We start from the raw sequence: 16948 nt of genomic DNA, 5'->3' as shown, positions 1-16948 counted from the left end.
GACAATGAAAATGTTGATGGTTGATTTTTAACGTTTTTTGTCGCCGGGATTGGTTTGTCGATAAAACGATTCGGCCTAAACGCATCGATCAGCGGCCATTTACCGCTTTTAACTTGTGTGTCTTCCCTTGTCACAATTGCAAAATATTATGGCATTTTCAAGTCAATTATCCGACTTTTTAACCAATTTGGCGCAAAGTATATTAAAAAGCTACAAAATCGTATCATTAGATAATAAATTTATTTGTAAATTATCGAGATATTAAATAATAAAATTAAATAATAATTTATTTTGCCTAATAATTTTATCGCGCTCGTAATTAATTAACAGTGTTGTAGTGGGGTCGGAGCGCTGTCGGAACACGTTACAGTACTATTTTTAGAGCTTTTATATAATGTTTACCATTAAACCAACAAAAAAGTAAAATATACTGCGATTTCACAAATTTTCACAAAACCTAGAATAACTATAAAGTTCATAAAATACGAATCATAATGCACTTAAAAATCGAATTTTAGTTTTTCGTTATTTATCTTTATATATTAGCACAATTTAAATTTTTGATATTTTTTTTGTTGTAATCGCTCCGGCACCATATAATTTAATACTACATTACTGTTTATGAACATTTTTTCTCGATAAGCCCTAACCGTTTCAAAAGCGGCCAACAACGATTTGCTACATAAATACATTTTTTCTGCGTTTACCCATAACGGCTACGAAAGCGGCCAACAGCATTTTGCTACATAAATACGTTCTAAAATTAAAGACTTACTTTTTTTGCTGCCGTGCGCATGTTTATTCTCAAAACATTCAGTGTTATTTGGTGTATTTGCAACCATATAACTATTGCAAAGCAAAATTAAATTTCAAGTATTTGCTTCCAAGCAAAATTCAAACAGATAATCTTGTAGCCTATTTTGATAAATATAGGACAATGGGAAGGTCAGAATATTTAATTACAAAACAGCGCAATGCATGTACATGTATCAATTCTCATTGTTTAAGTATGTATAAAACATTTCAATAAACTTTAGCTATCGCAAGTAAAATTAACTAAAATCATACGATTGTTAATGAAGTAGTCAAATATTTTACCTCTGAATCGAATGAATACATAATTTTGTATGTAACATTTAAAAATATTTGGAACGAATTCTATATACATAAAAATCGGATTAATTTAGTTATTTGTTTTGCACGGAATTACGCGTTTGTGATTGAAATTATCATTTAATCTGCCATTGTCCTATATTTAGCAAAACGGACTTCAAGATATCTGAGTGAATTTTGTCTGGAAGCAAATACTTTAAATTTAATTCTGCCTTGCATTATTTATACGATTGCATATATATATATATATATATATATATATATATATATATATATATCAAATAACACACGACGTCACTAATAAATGCTTAATTGCAATTTTTAACTGATGTTTGGGGAATAAACACGCGCACGGCGATTAAGAACTAATTTTTAAAACCTATTTATGTAGTAAAACGTTGTTGGGCACTTTTGTAGCCGTTAGGGCCAAATGCAGATAAAATGTTCATTTCCATTGGTTTCTTAACAAGTATCATTATTTGCTTTTTGTTTTACAATACACAGCAACTGTGAAGATCGATATAACACTTGGCACAGGGATGCCAGACGCCCCGCAATGCGTGTGACAGTTCCGCACAATAGTGCTTTGTCGCTCGTTCTACATAAACATTTAAATGTCTCGCAGGTAAAAAATAGCAGATTTTGCCTGTAAAATAATATCATAAAAAGTTATGGACGGTGTTATGAAATAAATTTATGTATGAATTTTTGTTAATATGTGAGTTGCACTAAGTGACTAGATTTTGAAAATATTAAAGAGGGACACTAAAAATAAAAAGGTCATCTCGGAATTTTTGTTCGAGAAGAATAAATTGCTACGGTAGCTAAAAAAGCCATTTCGGAATTTTTTGTTCAAATGCCATCTCAGAAATGCGTGTTAAAGGAGGACATAGGAAGATAATCTTACTCAAAGGAGAACGTCTGGTCACCTTAGTTACACGCTAATTGTCGCGAGACGCGTTATAGGTCGGGAAATCCTTGAGCTGCTTGGGTATGTTTAAACATAAGCATCTGCATAATCTCCACTGTATGCCCCACGAGGAATTGAGCTTCATGAGGCTTTATTGCTCATATTATTGCTTTTTGTGCTATACTAAAGCAGTTAATTAAAATATTTATTTTTAATACCAGTAATCGCATAAGCTAAGAAAAAATAAGGTCCTACTCCATATTTTTTTTTATTTTTTTAAATGAAAAAGCAGTGGCGGAAAACTAAAACTAGTTATTTTTTTTGGGATTGGGCTGTTGCAGTAGTATCTATAGAAGTTATTAGGTAATAGTTATAAATGTTATGAATAACATCAGCGTACGAGGCGCCGCCGGACGTTGTCTTTCCATCGCGGTCAATCAAATGTGGTGTTACAAGCCTGTGGGTAAATAAATCGAACCCCTTTAATTTATAACCTTAGTAAGCAAATATTATTAAATACTACTTTTCTTTGGTATAAACGAAAACTGGAAGCTTCATGTTTAAAGCCATGGCAGAGGCAATGGGAATAAAAAGCAATTTTAAACCTAGGCAGCAGCGATAAGATCTTGTTTAACGATGAGCGTTAAAACGACAGAGCTACTAACATAAATACAAGTAAAACTGCATTGCGGATCATTATTGAATTTAATGAGACTGTTTCATGTTATGTTTTTTTTTAAGAATTAAAATAATTTTAGAAGAATAAATGTAGATATTGTCAGACTTTATGTTATGAACTTCGAAATCTGTTTATTTTGCATTGTTTATATAGTCCAATAGTATGTTGATTTAAAAAAATATGTCACGTTTTTTTAAAAATAAATTATTGTCATATTTGCTGAAAAATATTTAATTTAATATTATTTAATAACTAAATATTGTCAATAAATAAAAAAAGTTCATTTTAATAATTTATTTCTCTGATCACTACTGAAAATATTATCGTATGTATAAAATTTGCCTAATGGTTTATGATGCACGTACATACATTATTTATAATTAATCCACGTTATATTTCGTTAATGTGATGGTTTTAATTTACTGTTTATTTGCAAAATATGTGTATGATTAAATATAATTAACTTCGCCAGAAAAAAAAAACAAATATAAAACAGGCTTAAGCACGATTGATAAAAAATGAACACACTGAAATCATACATAAATGTATATTATAATGTACTACGCTAAAATTAGTATTTTTAGTCGACGATATTTTTAACCTTTCGTATGTATGATTCCCTTTTACTGCTTTATATATTTTGTACGATTTAAATAATTGTTTCTAAGAAATGTAAGAATGTGATAATTAACATTTAGAATTATCACAATAGAAATTCATTAAGCAAAACCAGGTATATTTTTCGTGGGCAGATTTAAAAATGCAAATAAAAATCATTTTTGGTGAAAATATATTTTACCATTTTAAAATAAAATATTACATTGTGTAAATTACATATATTCTTTGTTATATATGTATCTATTAATATTTTGTCGTTGCATTATCTGCGTTATATAAATAGCAAAATTTTCCTCTATCGAAAAGTATAAACTTTTAGCTACTTTATTTAGTAATCTGTTTAATTATTTATTAAAAAAAATACTATTTTAAAATAAAATAAAAAGTAAATACAATTTATTTTACGTATTTTAAGTTTTCTATAAAAGCTAAAAATATATAAAAATTGTTAGCATTTTCAAGCAACAGGCTGATGAAAAATAAATGTCAGATGTCACATGTGACACACACAAAGTGAACGGCTAGAAAAATAGAAATAGTAGTTGTATAGTCTGCAACACATATAATATACAAGAATATTCTCAGATACGTTATAAATATAGATTTTTTACCAATAATTACTTACATGCAAGTCAATTCACTGAACTAACAATCTTTATCGAGACAGTGTGACAACATTTTAACAAAACATATAAAAAATTATGTACTATTTATTTATATTTTACGTATAATGTAACATAAGAGTTTTGTGCGTACATTGTGGTGCGTTAAGGTTTTTTAATCCTGAGGGGTGTGACTTCGCAGCCAGTAAGACGCAGTTGGAAACTTTTAAAAAAAATATTAGTTAATATTACATATTGCGACGGACTATGATGTTATTATATACATTTTAAGAATTAGTGGAAGTTCTTCGCCCTTGTTCTCGATCGTCTGGGTAATGCAATGGTTCGGGTGGCAACATACTGTTTGTTATTGATACTCTAAAATACCCAGTAAGACTATTTATGTATGATAATTCAAAAGTCAGTAAGCCTTTTGTCCAAACGATTTGTTATTTCCTTCATTACTTTACAATTGTTGTTTAAGAGACTTGGGCGTTTACTGAAAAACGACTCCCTATACATTTGTAATTGACTAAGATATTTTTAATGTCTACTATAGGCTTTTAAGCATCTTGAAATATAATAAAATAAATTTAAAAATAGAGTATTTGTATTACTGATATAATAATTATATGTAGAAAATCAAATTTGATAATTAGCGCGATCTATATCATACTACAGTAACATTTATGTCATGCACATAAAAGAGCGTGGTTTCGAATATAAAAGGTCATGAGAGGTTACTGGCGTATATTTTATCCAAAACAAATTATGAAAGTGAATTGAAATATACATATTGTATTTATGTACATAATAAATTGCAGTTTAATGTATTAGATAGATTTTTTGTATTTATGAAAAGATTATTATTAAAGAGTTACACACGTAGCCTATATATCAAGTTTTTATTTCAGGTGTAAAAAGTACACGTTAATTTCTAGCAAGCTCGCTTAAAAAGTTGATGGGGAAAACTTTCATAAAATTTTAAAGTAGGTTATGAAACTCGATTCTTCATAATTATAATAATTAGTTTAAATACCCACTAGGGAATTTATTATAGCTTCATATATAAACGTTTTTAAGCGTATGTATTTTTTTTTGCACTTTATAGTTATATATGCATGAAATGTATAATAAAATACTTCGAGATTATAGTTTTGCATTGAGTGTTTTATCATTGAATGTTATTGTGCGGTAAATGTTAATTTTGTAAGGAATTATATAAATATAAATTTAAGTATTTTTGTGGTTTATTTTTTTTGTTAATACATACAAGATAATCTATATGAGTTGAATTAGCTTATTATTAGAATTTTTTTAATACCTAATATGTACGACTTAATTTGATTTTAATTAATCATAACGATATTGATCTGACAGATTAGGAAAATCTAGGTAAGCTTTCTCGCGATGAGTGATCGGAATTATATTTATATAATATTATAATATAATCACCCAGATATGATAAAAAATAAATAAACACTAAGATCCATATGGGATTTGAACCCAGGTCTTTCTCAAGGCAAGTTAATCAGATATTTTTATTGTTTACCTCGGTGTCTATTATGACCGAAATTCGCCGAATTCGTTCGTTAAACAAAACAAAATGTTGGAAAGCTCCACCCTTTATTATAGGTTAACGCTTATATCACAAGCAGGTGTGCATTGCTTATTTTAGGGAAGTTTGTATTACGTTTTCGTATTTGTTGTTTCAAGATGCAAAGATTTTATTTCAATCAGGTAAATAATCGCAGTTTATTTATTTCTTAATCCACACGAAACAAACGCCAAAACGGATCTGGTCTTTATGTATATCAAATTCGTTCTAAACATTATTTGTTTTTTTATATACAATAAATTGGATAAAATTATACATTTAAAATGTTCCATAAATTTTGCTGAATTATTACAATCGCAGCTAATCTTAATTCTGATGATTAGAAAAAGCTGAAATGACGTTCCTGATCAAATATGTAAAATAATAAATTATGCATTTTTTTGACACCCTCACTGATCAGTAAGCACATGATTTTATGAAATTCAAAAAGTTCAACGATTAAGAAAGAAGTAAATGATTAATTAATATAATTATTTTAAATTAGATAATATTTACTGAAAATACTTTTTTTTTCATTAATTGGTTAAATAAATAAATATCAGTAAAAACTGAGAAAAAAATACGAATATATTCGAATGCTTCATCCATTTTATATTTAATATTCGAATAGTCGAAAACTACTAATAATTGAGAACCCTAGTCACTGGTCTATAAATGTAAGAAAAAGTCATAGTAGTCATATTTGTAATAGATTAATGAATCAAATAAATAAATAAAATATTCTGCACACAGATTATGTTGATTTTATGTTGTGATGTATTAGTGGTAATTTTTAAGACATATACAGATCTACTTAAGAACCGTCTTCTTCCTTAAACTAAATCGATACGACGCGTACTTATACCGGTAGGTGTTTTTTTTGCAACGATCCAATATTCGCATCAAGTCTTGAACATCTACTGTACTTACTAGATCTCGCCCCCATTGATTTTCCCACCTTTGGACCGCTCAAAGAGGCGATGGGAGGGTAGAGGTTTTGGTAATGTCTTTGTGTACCTTTTATTCTCGTTTGTATGGTGAGTTTGAATTAGAATATAAATTGAAAATATGAAATAGTTGGAGATAAAATATTATATTGTATATCCATTGATGTGACGCATACATAAAAATTGTACGTCATCATTGTTTGTAAATATTATTATTAGATACTGCCCTGTGCTGTCAATTCGAACTACAATTTTAAAAAATTTTCGTTTCAACGTATTTCATTTTACAGTTTCATCTAATTAGCTCTAACACACGAAGAGCTTAAATTTCGAATCGAGTTGGAAAGTAGGCATCGGGCTTAAATTCCATAATAAATTGCGATAGTTTAATTACGGCCTGGCAGGTCAGAGGTTTCGTGTAGTATGGTAGTATTTGAGGTTTCGAAGAAAATGGCGAAGGAAAGTGTGTGTGTGTGCAGTGGTGGTATAGTCGAACGCCAGTAGCGCCGAGGCTGCGGCCGACGCCAGTCGACGCTCCTCGGAAAAGCGCCGCGGAAAAGCGCTAACTTGCGACCGGTACGCGACTTTCGAACTGAACCGCTGCGAACATATGCTTAGTTTAAATTTATCCCTAGTTATAAGAAAAATAAAAAATAGAGGAATAAATTAAACTATTATAAACATATTGAAATATATCTATGACATTAATATTACGCGTTGTATTTTAAAACACATGACCAACATTATGCGTGGTTAGATCGAAAAGTTTGACAAGTGAATGCAGACATATTTAAACATCAAAACATTATGGTCAAAAATTCATGTGACGGCTTGTTTAAAACGGCGCTTAAATTTGGATTATAATATATCTTTCATTGTTACAAGAATAACATTATTAAATGTGTTATTCTGTGCTTCAAGAGCGTAGTACGAAATCAAAGGTAAATATGTTTTATTTTAACTCAAATTAAAAACATATGTTATTGTATTATTATATAAAGAAAAGAACAATAGAAATCAAGAAGTAACCACAAAGTTATTTGCCCTTCATTTAGAGTTGGCAGTTTGGTATTAGCCAATTTGTAGCTATGAATATATAATAAGTTCTTGTATTCTGCTATTTTAAAATAGTATTTATAGCAATTACTAAAAATAATTAGCATTGAAAGACTTGTTCTTTTGGCTACATTAAAGTTTAAATGTTGCAAGGAACCATTCAAAGCTTATTTAGTAATATTTTGCTTTAATTTAAATGGTCTTGGAAGCCATAAATATGAAAAGCAGTTGACATGAAATAGGGAGTGAACCGTGGCTTCAAATGAAGCGAAAACTTATCGCGTAAATGCGCTTTTATTTTTTGTACATTAGTTTAAAAGATGTTTTATACTAACACTAAAGATAATAAATAATGATTTGCTATGTATTAGAAAGTATAATAAAAAATAATACATACAGTAAAAGTAATAACATTAAAATAGAGATTGTGTAAAATTTTAATACTGAAGATTTAGGTTATAAAAAGATGTTCAAAATAGACGATGAGTGATTTTTAACAAATCAACAAACACAAAAGACAATGAGCGATTTTTAGGTTTTGCGTCGCACGATGTGTACTATATTTAAAATTATATAGTTATAATAATGATTGATTTATAAGCCTAGTGTTTTTCAACATTCAATACCTTTAATCTTAAAAAATATTTATCTGAAAATTATGTGTGACCAATAAAAAATAATTCATTTAATATTATAATAGTGAGTAGTACAAAAATATTGGTAATTCTGTGTAAAAGTCTAGTGATATGTAAATACATAATTAAAATTTATATCGTGTTCTTTACTAAAAGTGTAGTATGCTAATGATAGATTAGAAAATTTTTTTTTTTAGAAATTCTACGGTTTGTTTTTGAAATTTACATTTAATTGCAATTGTCACAGAAATTTTTAAATACTTATTATGATTCATTTAAAACATTGAATATACTTTTAAGTAAAATTGTTCTTATTATGTCAACAGATTTTAAAAAAAAATAAAAAAAGGATTTATTTTTATTTTCCAAGATCCTTGGGACTTAGGCAAATCTAATATTGCAAAAAAATTTTCTATTTGTTTTCTTATGATTTATCGGGGGTCAAATTTATTTTAAAAATATTTACTCATTCGTTTATAAATTTTACTTATTTTTATATAGTGTATACTATTTTATTTCCCAGTTCCTTGGTATGAGCCATTAACCTTGATAACTATTTATTTATTTAATTATTCTTCTTTTTATTTTTTGAGGGCAAGAAAATCTTAAAAAAAGCAAAGTTAAGTTTTTTATGTTATTAAATGTTTATTTTCTTATAGTTTTTATAAAGTATTTTAATTAATGTGTTAGTATGATTTAGATTTCTTTTATTGTAATTAATTTTTAGTTTATAGAAGTGGTCCATTTTATTTATATAAAATTATATTTTAAGCAGAAGCTTTACAATTCCTGCAAGAACCTGTTTTTTGTGTTTTATAATAATTATCTAGTAATTCGATATCCAATTCATTAATTCCATTTACTATATTAAATTATTCATCTTGTTTTAAAGTTCCTTTTAAAATGTAAAAAACATTGCTCCAATTTTATTTTTGCTTTCTTACTCAATGGATTCCAATATGTTATTGATCACCAATTGTAGAGCTGTCTCCGTAGTATGCCTCTCTTGATACCATGACTGTTCTTCAATTAAGATGTTTTCCATGTTTTTCGTAAACAAACAACTTATACAATATTTTCTTTTAAAAGCAAATAATAACGCCAGTTAATCAATTGACACGTTGATTGATACAGTATCGTACATTTATGTTTGATTTACATTTTTTTATAGAGACATTTTCATCAAATTATACGATATATGTTTGATATAATTTGAATGGATGAAAGTTGTATTACATTAGAACATTGCAATGAAAGGTTATCGGATATTAAGAGCATATGGGTATAGAGATCTCAATAGAATACTAGAGTATTCGGGTAATCAAATTATTTGACCGATTTTCAACTATATAAATATTCGATTATTAATGATTAAATATTCGTAATACAATTTGTATATTTGAGCAACATAGGTAGTCGTTTTTTTCAAACACTGGTACCCAATAAAATGACTAGTGGCGCTCCAAAATCTATGGTCCTTTATGCGCCTATATTTTATTTCAAAATGCGAGACAATGAGATGCTTCTTCATAAAAAATGCTTTCACTTCTTTAATACATATTTGTATCGGCGTATCTACTATGACGGAAATTTGAAGAATTGGTTCGTTGAACGATACAAAATGTTTGAAAGGCCCACCTTATCTCAAAAACAGGCGTACGTCGCAAATTTTTATGAAATTTACGTTTTTGAATTAAATACGAATATATTAGAATATTTTATCCACTTTTTATTATTGATTTGAATAATTGAAAACCCTAGTATATATTAGCGTTATGTAGTGCGTGTTCATTCTAAATGCGAAAAAATATTTTTCTCTCTGTTCTCAAGACCCTCATTATTTATGACCTCAGAAACACATGCAATTGCAGCTTGCACCCCTAACACAAAATTTACCCTACTAATACACAATTATATACCTTTCAACGCTCGTCTGGAAGATGGTTGACCTATCCCAGGAAGTGTGTCTTATCGTTGTCCACGTTTTGGGATCTGAGGCAATAGAGTCGGCCCACAACGATCGCATTTGAGTATCACTTGACATTTGAAAAGGGCTGCTCGTGTGCCGTAGGGCGTCGTCGCTTGTCAAAAGTTCTCTGCAAGCCACCAGCCGTGGAAACTTTATCAATTTACGATACTCGCTTAATACGAAAAGTTCTCACTCTTCAACGTGTACGAATCAGCACATGACGCAGACGCCTCGAGGGAGGATTATTTCGTTTCGCAACCTGGAAATTTCCATAGTAAGCTTTCAGCATACCTGTGCTATGTGGCGCCTCGAGTAAGGAGGATGCGATGTGAAGGGGTGTGAAAATCGATTAAAATTCATAAAATTGCGATGAAATTCTAACGAGCGTCGGAGCATCGTTAGAAGCATAATTTGAGTTAGTTAACATATACATAGGCATTTTTTTGTTGATAGAAAATATATATAAGAGGGTAAAGACTAAGAAATAAATTATTATTTTTTTTGTTTTTATTTGTTTTAGCACTATGAATTTTGTTCGTGCATATGGATACGTGTGCGTGTGTGAGTCTATATTCACAATTGCATGTATCAGATAATTTTAAAATTGATACTTTTATTCGTGTAATATTGATTATAATACTTTTCAAAAGAGTACAAATTAATTTAAATTATATGGGTATTTATATTATTGTTTATACACTAAGCAAATTTCATCCAAATATATATATTTAATATAATATATACATAAAAAGAATATAAAAAATACTTTAATATTATAACTTATTTCTTAATGCCCGAAGGTGTTTCTTTATTCCACTGAGGAAACCCGCTACACTTTTATTTTTGCAGACTGCCCTAGAAATATTATTATACAAATTCACACCATCGTACAATATTCGTTTTCTTATACTCATATATTCTTAAATTGTATCTATTTCTATTATTAAATTATGTAGTACATATTTATTTCTTATAAAATACTCTGGAAACATATTATTTTCTAATTATCTTATACATATTAAAACATTCATTTTTAGAATTTATTAAATATCGAATCATTCCATTGTATTTGTATTTTTTTGCAACATCGGTTTATCTTATCCATTAAGTATATATAATTAGGTACTGCAATACCAGTAGTAACGATACCGGTAATATCAGTATTAGGGCAAAAATTGACAATCGGTACTACCGGTATTACAATATTAAATACCGGTAGTACCAATAATATGTTTTTTTAATTAATGCATCTTATTTGCTAAAATCTATATTTTTATGGCTTATTACTATGAAAACAATGATATTATTGAAAGCAGAAGCGGAAAATAAAACTATGCTTATTTTAGGGGACCCAAGTAATAGTTTTATCGGGGTAGGATATCAAATTAGAATAATATTATCCCTTAAAGTCAAAGATGGCTGAAATATCGGCTCATCTTACCGATGCTAAAATCCCACCGGCTATGTTCGATTTTGTATATGGTATGCGTTTGTTCGATATTTTTGTGTGATAATAGTACATTTGGTTTATCTCAGGCAAGTCTAACGGTATCTAGCAGTTCTCAGTAATTATTTTATGTAACAGAGAAATGACCGCGAGGCCGTGGCCTGCCGGCCCATTTTTTTTTGATAGGGATGACTGGCGAAGTAAAAACATATTCCGGTATTATTGAAATCTCTATATATAATATTGTTGCACAATATTGTAGATTATTTTTATTCATTGTATTAATTTTTTTTTCATTTAATTTATTTTTTATCTTAGATAGAATGCCTATTTTTTACTTTTAAATTTTACATTTTATTTTAAAATAATTATCCAACCATGTTAAAACTATTTCACTTATACCTATAAATGTTCTAAATTGCTTCTGGTCGTTTTAAATAGAAGCACTACGTTCAAATTCCTACTCTGTAAATCGTATCGCTTTGTATGAACAGTGTATATAATACACGTAAACAAAAGAAATATGTTTAATTATAATAATAAAAATTAAAATTGAATTTGCTCGATTGATTTCCGAGTCCCTGGTAATGAATTCTTTTGTTTTTGATTGATGTCCGATAGTAACGTGATAACAGTTTTCAATATTTTTTTAACGCGACAGTAATTTTTCACGTGTGTTTTTCGATTTGACTGAATATAAATGTTCGGATTGTAAAAAATACATGTTTACTATGAAAATGAAATATATACATAGTGCGTGTAAGGATTAGAAGAAGAGCTACGGGACAGAAAAGTGAGTTTTTTGTTTTGCAGTAGATAAAATCTATTATTGCTTTTGATTTAATGCACATATTCGTTATATTTTAAATTAATTTTATAATTGTCCTAAAACCTTTGTTATAAAAATTCTGATATCGTGTTAGAGACTGCGCAACAAAGAAAGTGCAACGGTTTTTAAAAAAATTTTTTACCCGTACCCGTAATCACGTACTTTAAAAACACGAGGACTAACTATACTTGAAAAACTCTATGTTTAATATATGTGTAACATAAAGCTAGATATTATATTATTTATTTTTTGTAATTATATATTGTGAATATATACATATTTAACAAAAAGGTTAAACGATATTAAATCTAGACCTATTTTTAAAGTTACAATTTATGTTAAAAATTCACTTTATCTGCCAACACGTAAATTTGACAATGGAAAATAAAAGCATGTGACTTATTATTCGTAATAGTGTGGAATAAATATCTTGTTTTTATACGTGAAGTTAAAATCTTTGCCTTATGTGTGAACCCTTATAACGAACCACGTTCCATTGAATAGATTCGATAAATCAAAATTATTTAGTAACCTATCAACATTGAGGGCTAGTTTTTATAATGATATAAATTATTTTTAAATTTTAAGGATTTATAAACTGAACTACATAACTAGTAGATCTTAATCTATTTTATTCGCAATTAAATATAATAAACATACTGCAACTGATCCTATCTATTGAATCGGTCAATCGATTATATTGACTTTAACAGCAATTGGAGAAAATATTGCTTGCTTTGAAAGCCATTTGTTGGAGATACTTAAGTATTTAGTTAAATAACGTTTCGAAAACACAGTTACTTCATTGTTGTAATATAAAATAGTGAAATTATATTCTTAATACGTTGATCTAAAAAAAAGCGGAAAAAGGAGTTTGAGAAATTAATCATGTTTTTAATGAGACAGGGCAAACTTTGAGAATTAAGGACGTTGCACAAATAAAGATGAGTGGCAAATTTTTATAAATTATTATGAAAAAGTGCTTTTAAAATACGTATATTTTTATTTATAACTAAAGTTAATATAAATATATATATTCATATATATATCTTTTGCTTAATTATAAATGTGGCATAATTCATTGTTTGTGCAAAGATAAAACAAAAGTAATATTTTTATCAATTACCATTTGTGGATGGTATAATAATTAAAAACCCTATTATTGTACACTTTAGCTTATATTGTAATAAATAAAAATTCTTCTTCCTTACCGAGCATTTTAAAGGAAAATAAAACCAAAAAAATATATGTAGTAAATATTTCTATTTAATATTTTTATAGTAAAGTATTCTTAAAATAAAGTATTTTGTTATTATTATTTAAGTTTTTAACGATATACATAAATATGTTTATACCTTGTTATTTTTGTACGCTTTGATAGTCGAACATATCACTTTTTTACTACCATTATACACAATTTTATCGAGGCGTAAAAGTATATAGTACTTTAGGCGTTGTTCTCGACGAGGCAAATAAAAAATATTTATTTCCACTTGCGAAAATACTGTGCAAATGTGTCCCAAACATAGCGACACAAAGGCTAGTATCATATAAGCACTACTTATGGGCTAGAGACAGGTGCCTTTTATAGTTTTTTATTTAATAAATAGCAATTTTTAAATTTAAAAATATATTTCTATAGATTATTATAATAATAATAATAATAATAATAATAATAAACACATTGTAAATTATTGTGTTAAAAATATCGCACTTTCCGGTGATGTATACTCAGTGTACATGTAAAATTAGTAATTTAAAAACAAAAAAAAAACCGTGGGTTTTAAGTCTCTGATTATGTTTTAGTCAAATACAATTAGTAAATTAATTTTTTGATAATACTAATTAATACGATAATTACGTTTATAATATAGTTCTGTAATTTAATTTGTGTTTAACTATCACAATAGACCAGTGGTGACTAATACCTGAAAGACCTAGGTGAGAATCTCATATAGACTACTGTTTTTATTATTTATAACAGTACAATATTGATTGACTATTATTATTATAGTACCGGTATTTCATATTATAATACCGGTAGTATTGAAGACAGATTTTGGCCGCAATACCGATATTTGGTATTGCTATCCATAGTCAATACTTAATTGTCAGTATTGATTGTGTGTCCTATTGATTAACGCTACATGCGTTATCATGGAAGTCCTCAAATGACGTATCTGAGGGAGTAATACAAAAAGTCCTTAGTTAAAGTGTCTGAGAAGAAGTCTTCTGACAAAATGTCTGAAAAGTAATGATTTTAGGTTGCCCGTTATCTAATATTTATATAAATGATCCTTTCTATTTTTATAAAGACTTTTTGCATTTTTTTTGGTAAAACGACTAATTACAGTAGAGTGGCAAGGTTGATTGAAACAAATTGCCTTTGTCCGTTATGACAGGTCAGACATGGTCGTTTTGAGGACAAGCTTAATGCCAGCGTATTTTTTTTCAAGGCGTTGAGTACGACGGGTATTTTCTTATTTAAAGCGTGTACCTTGTAACTTAAGCTGTTAAAAGGATTCTCACGGTGGTGTCTCATTTTAACAAAGAAATTCATTTTTAAGTGGTAAAATGCTTTATCACAAGCCAGTGTGATTTTTTGATAACCGAACAGATTACGCAAATCTCTTTAATTGTTAATTTAGAATTGTTAAAAAATAATTTGTAGGCTAATTGTTAGAATTGATTTTTTAACTAAATAACACAAAAACATGTTTGTATAAAAATCGCTATCAATAGATGTTCACAATTAGGGAAAAATGCTAGTCACTGCAAATCCCATTAAAAGTGTCGCCGTAAGTTTTCTCGTAAGAGAAAAAGAAAAAGGCTTTGCCGTCGAAAAATTAGTTAGAATTAAAATTTATAGTAAAACCCTAGATAAGGAAATACTTTCGCTTCATTGTGGAAAAGCAAACTAAACATTTAAAACAAACTACCAATTAAATATATAAGGATATTGTAAATATCCATTAAAATATTTCTTTAGGAATCACGTCAAATTTTTCTTAACTTACTATTATACTTATACTTGAAAATAGATTTTATTAATCAACAATTTACTAAATTTAACATACAACATTGCAAATGAATTTTAATTCATATAATTGTTCTATTATCAAACTTATAACTTTTTATTAATTCTTATACTAATATTGAATTTTTTTTCTTATAAATTTATAAAAGATACATATCTATTATTAGTTTACCCAAAATTGGTAAGCATATCATATACCATTGATGTAAACTACTGGTTAATTATAAAATGTAAATAAATTGCGTTCTTACCCATTTTTTAAAATTTTAGTGGCAATTTATGGCTTTCATTACGTGCTATTTTCCACCGAATCATCGTTGAAAAATAAAATCACGTTACGTGTTTTCCCGGCTGTTAACGTTACGTAAACAAGAGTGACAGGAGACGGCGCAGCATCCGCATCCTGTGGATCTGGCTTGAATGTAAATTTCCCTACAGGTCGATTCAGTTATTTGTGGCACAGTATGCTCAATAAAATAACAATTACATTTACGCCTTTATCAAGATATGGAAATATCAAGTTAGGTAAATTAAAATAAACGTTGAAAAGTCTTTTATCTTTTTGAATACAAAGCCAACCTTTCTCACTATGTTTGACCACAGCTAGCTTTAGAAATTTCAGTTTAGATGTTTACTTTTAATCTTTTAATGTTTGCGATTTATTCGCGTTCATTTAATTTTTCTCCTGTGCTTACATCGTCGGCTTGGAAAAATACTATCACAACACAAATGTATGTTTAGGAAGTGTGTTAAAATTTGCATTATATTAAATTATTAAATAATTGAAACAAGGAACATTATTAGTGAGTTTTAGTTTAGTATTATTATTTCTATTTATTATAAAATATCGCTGGGGTTTAAACCTGGTAAATTTACACCAAGGTCTGGACTATACGGTTTAGGTACTGAAACATTAAGACAACACGAGTAATTTTACTTTTAATAAAAAAGTGACTGCAGAGGTTGTACCGTTAACTTGGAGGTTATTCAAACGACCGTTTCAAACATTAGAAAAAGAAAATACCAACTCGCTTCGGTAAAACGCTAACAATAGAGAAAAGACGCACTCTATATAATCATTTTGTTGATTTTAAGAATATGATTAAGTAAACTAGTATTCTTCAGATCATCCTGTACGATTTTTGATAATCGCATTAAATCTTAGTCTTTGTCTCTGTCCGTTTCTTGCTCTAGATTTATAAATTGATTTACATCGAACAAATTTAATTTCCGTCCTATCAAACACTTCACTTTATTTTGCGATGAATTTTCATTCTTCGGCGGAACTGAATAATTCACGAGTTCTTCTCTCCGCCTTTACATAAATTACGCACGATGTTTTTGCCGAATACAATAATATTATTTTTATGTAGGTATATAGTATGTTTTTTACTATGAGCCGATTCATCTCAAGCTTCAGCCAGAGGGGCTCAAAGCTGATGTTGGTCCATTACGACTTTTGTTTCATTTTTACTTTTTTCGACCTTTGAAGGGTTTAAGATTTATGGA

The 16948-nt window shown here is 28.3% G+C and overlaps 2 protein-coding genes across 4 annotated transcripts in view; one reads left to right on the top strand and one right to left on the bottom strand.

Moving 5' to 3' along the window:
- Positions 1-16948, bottom strand: part of SCCRO4 (DCN1-like protein SCCRO4) — a 215468-nt gene that overhangs the window by 11406 nt on the left and 187114 nt on the right. The window lies entirely within an intron of this gene.
- Positions 7223-16948, top strand: part of LOC148235080 (uncharacterized) — a 119696-nt gene continuing 109970 nt past the window's right edge. Inside the window, exon 1 of one of the 2 annotated variants that reach the window (XM_088186812.1) lies at positions 7223-7407. The gene's annotated coding sequence lies outside the window, so the exon portion shown is untranslated. The remainder of the gene's footprint in view (positions 7408-16948) is intronic. The other variant, XM_088186811.1, reaches the window with a different exon arrangement.

Source organism: Plectrocnemia conspersa, unplaced genomic scaffold, assembly GCF_051122295.1.
Source record: "Plectrocnemia conspersa isolate PC_06_02 unplaced genomic scaffold, ASM5112229v1 ptg000005l, whole genome shotgun sequence".
Lineage (NCBI taxonomy): Eukaryota > Metazoa > Arthropoda > Insecta > Trichoptera > Polycentropodidae > Plectrocnemia > Plectrocnemia conspersa.
This window is presented reverse-complemented; position numbering and strand designations above follow the sequence as displayed.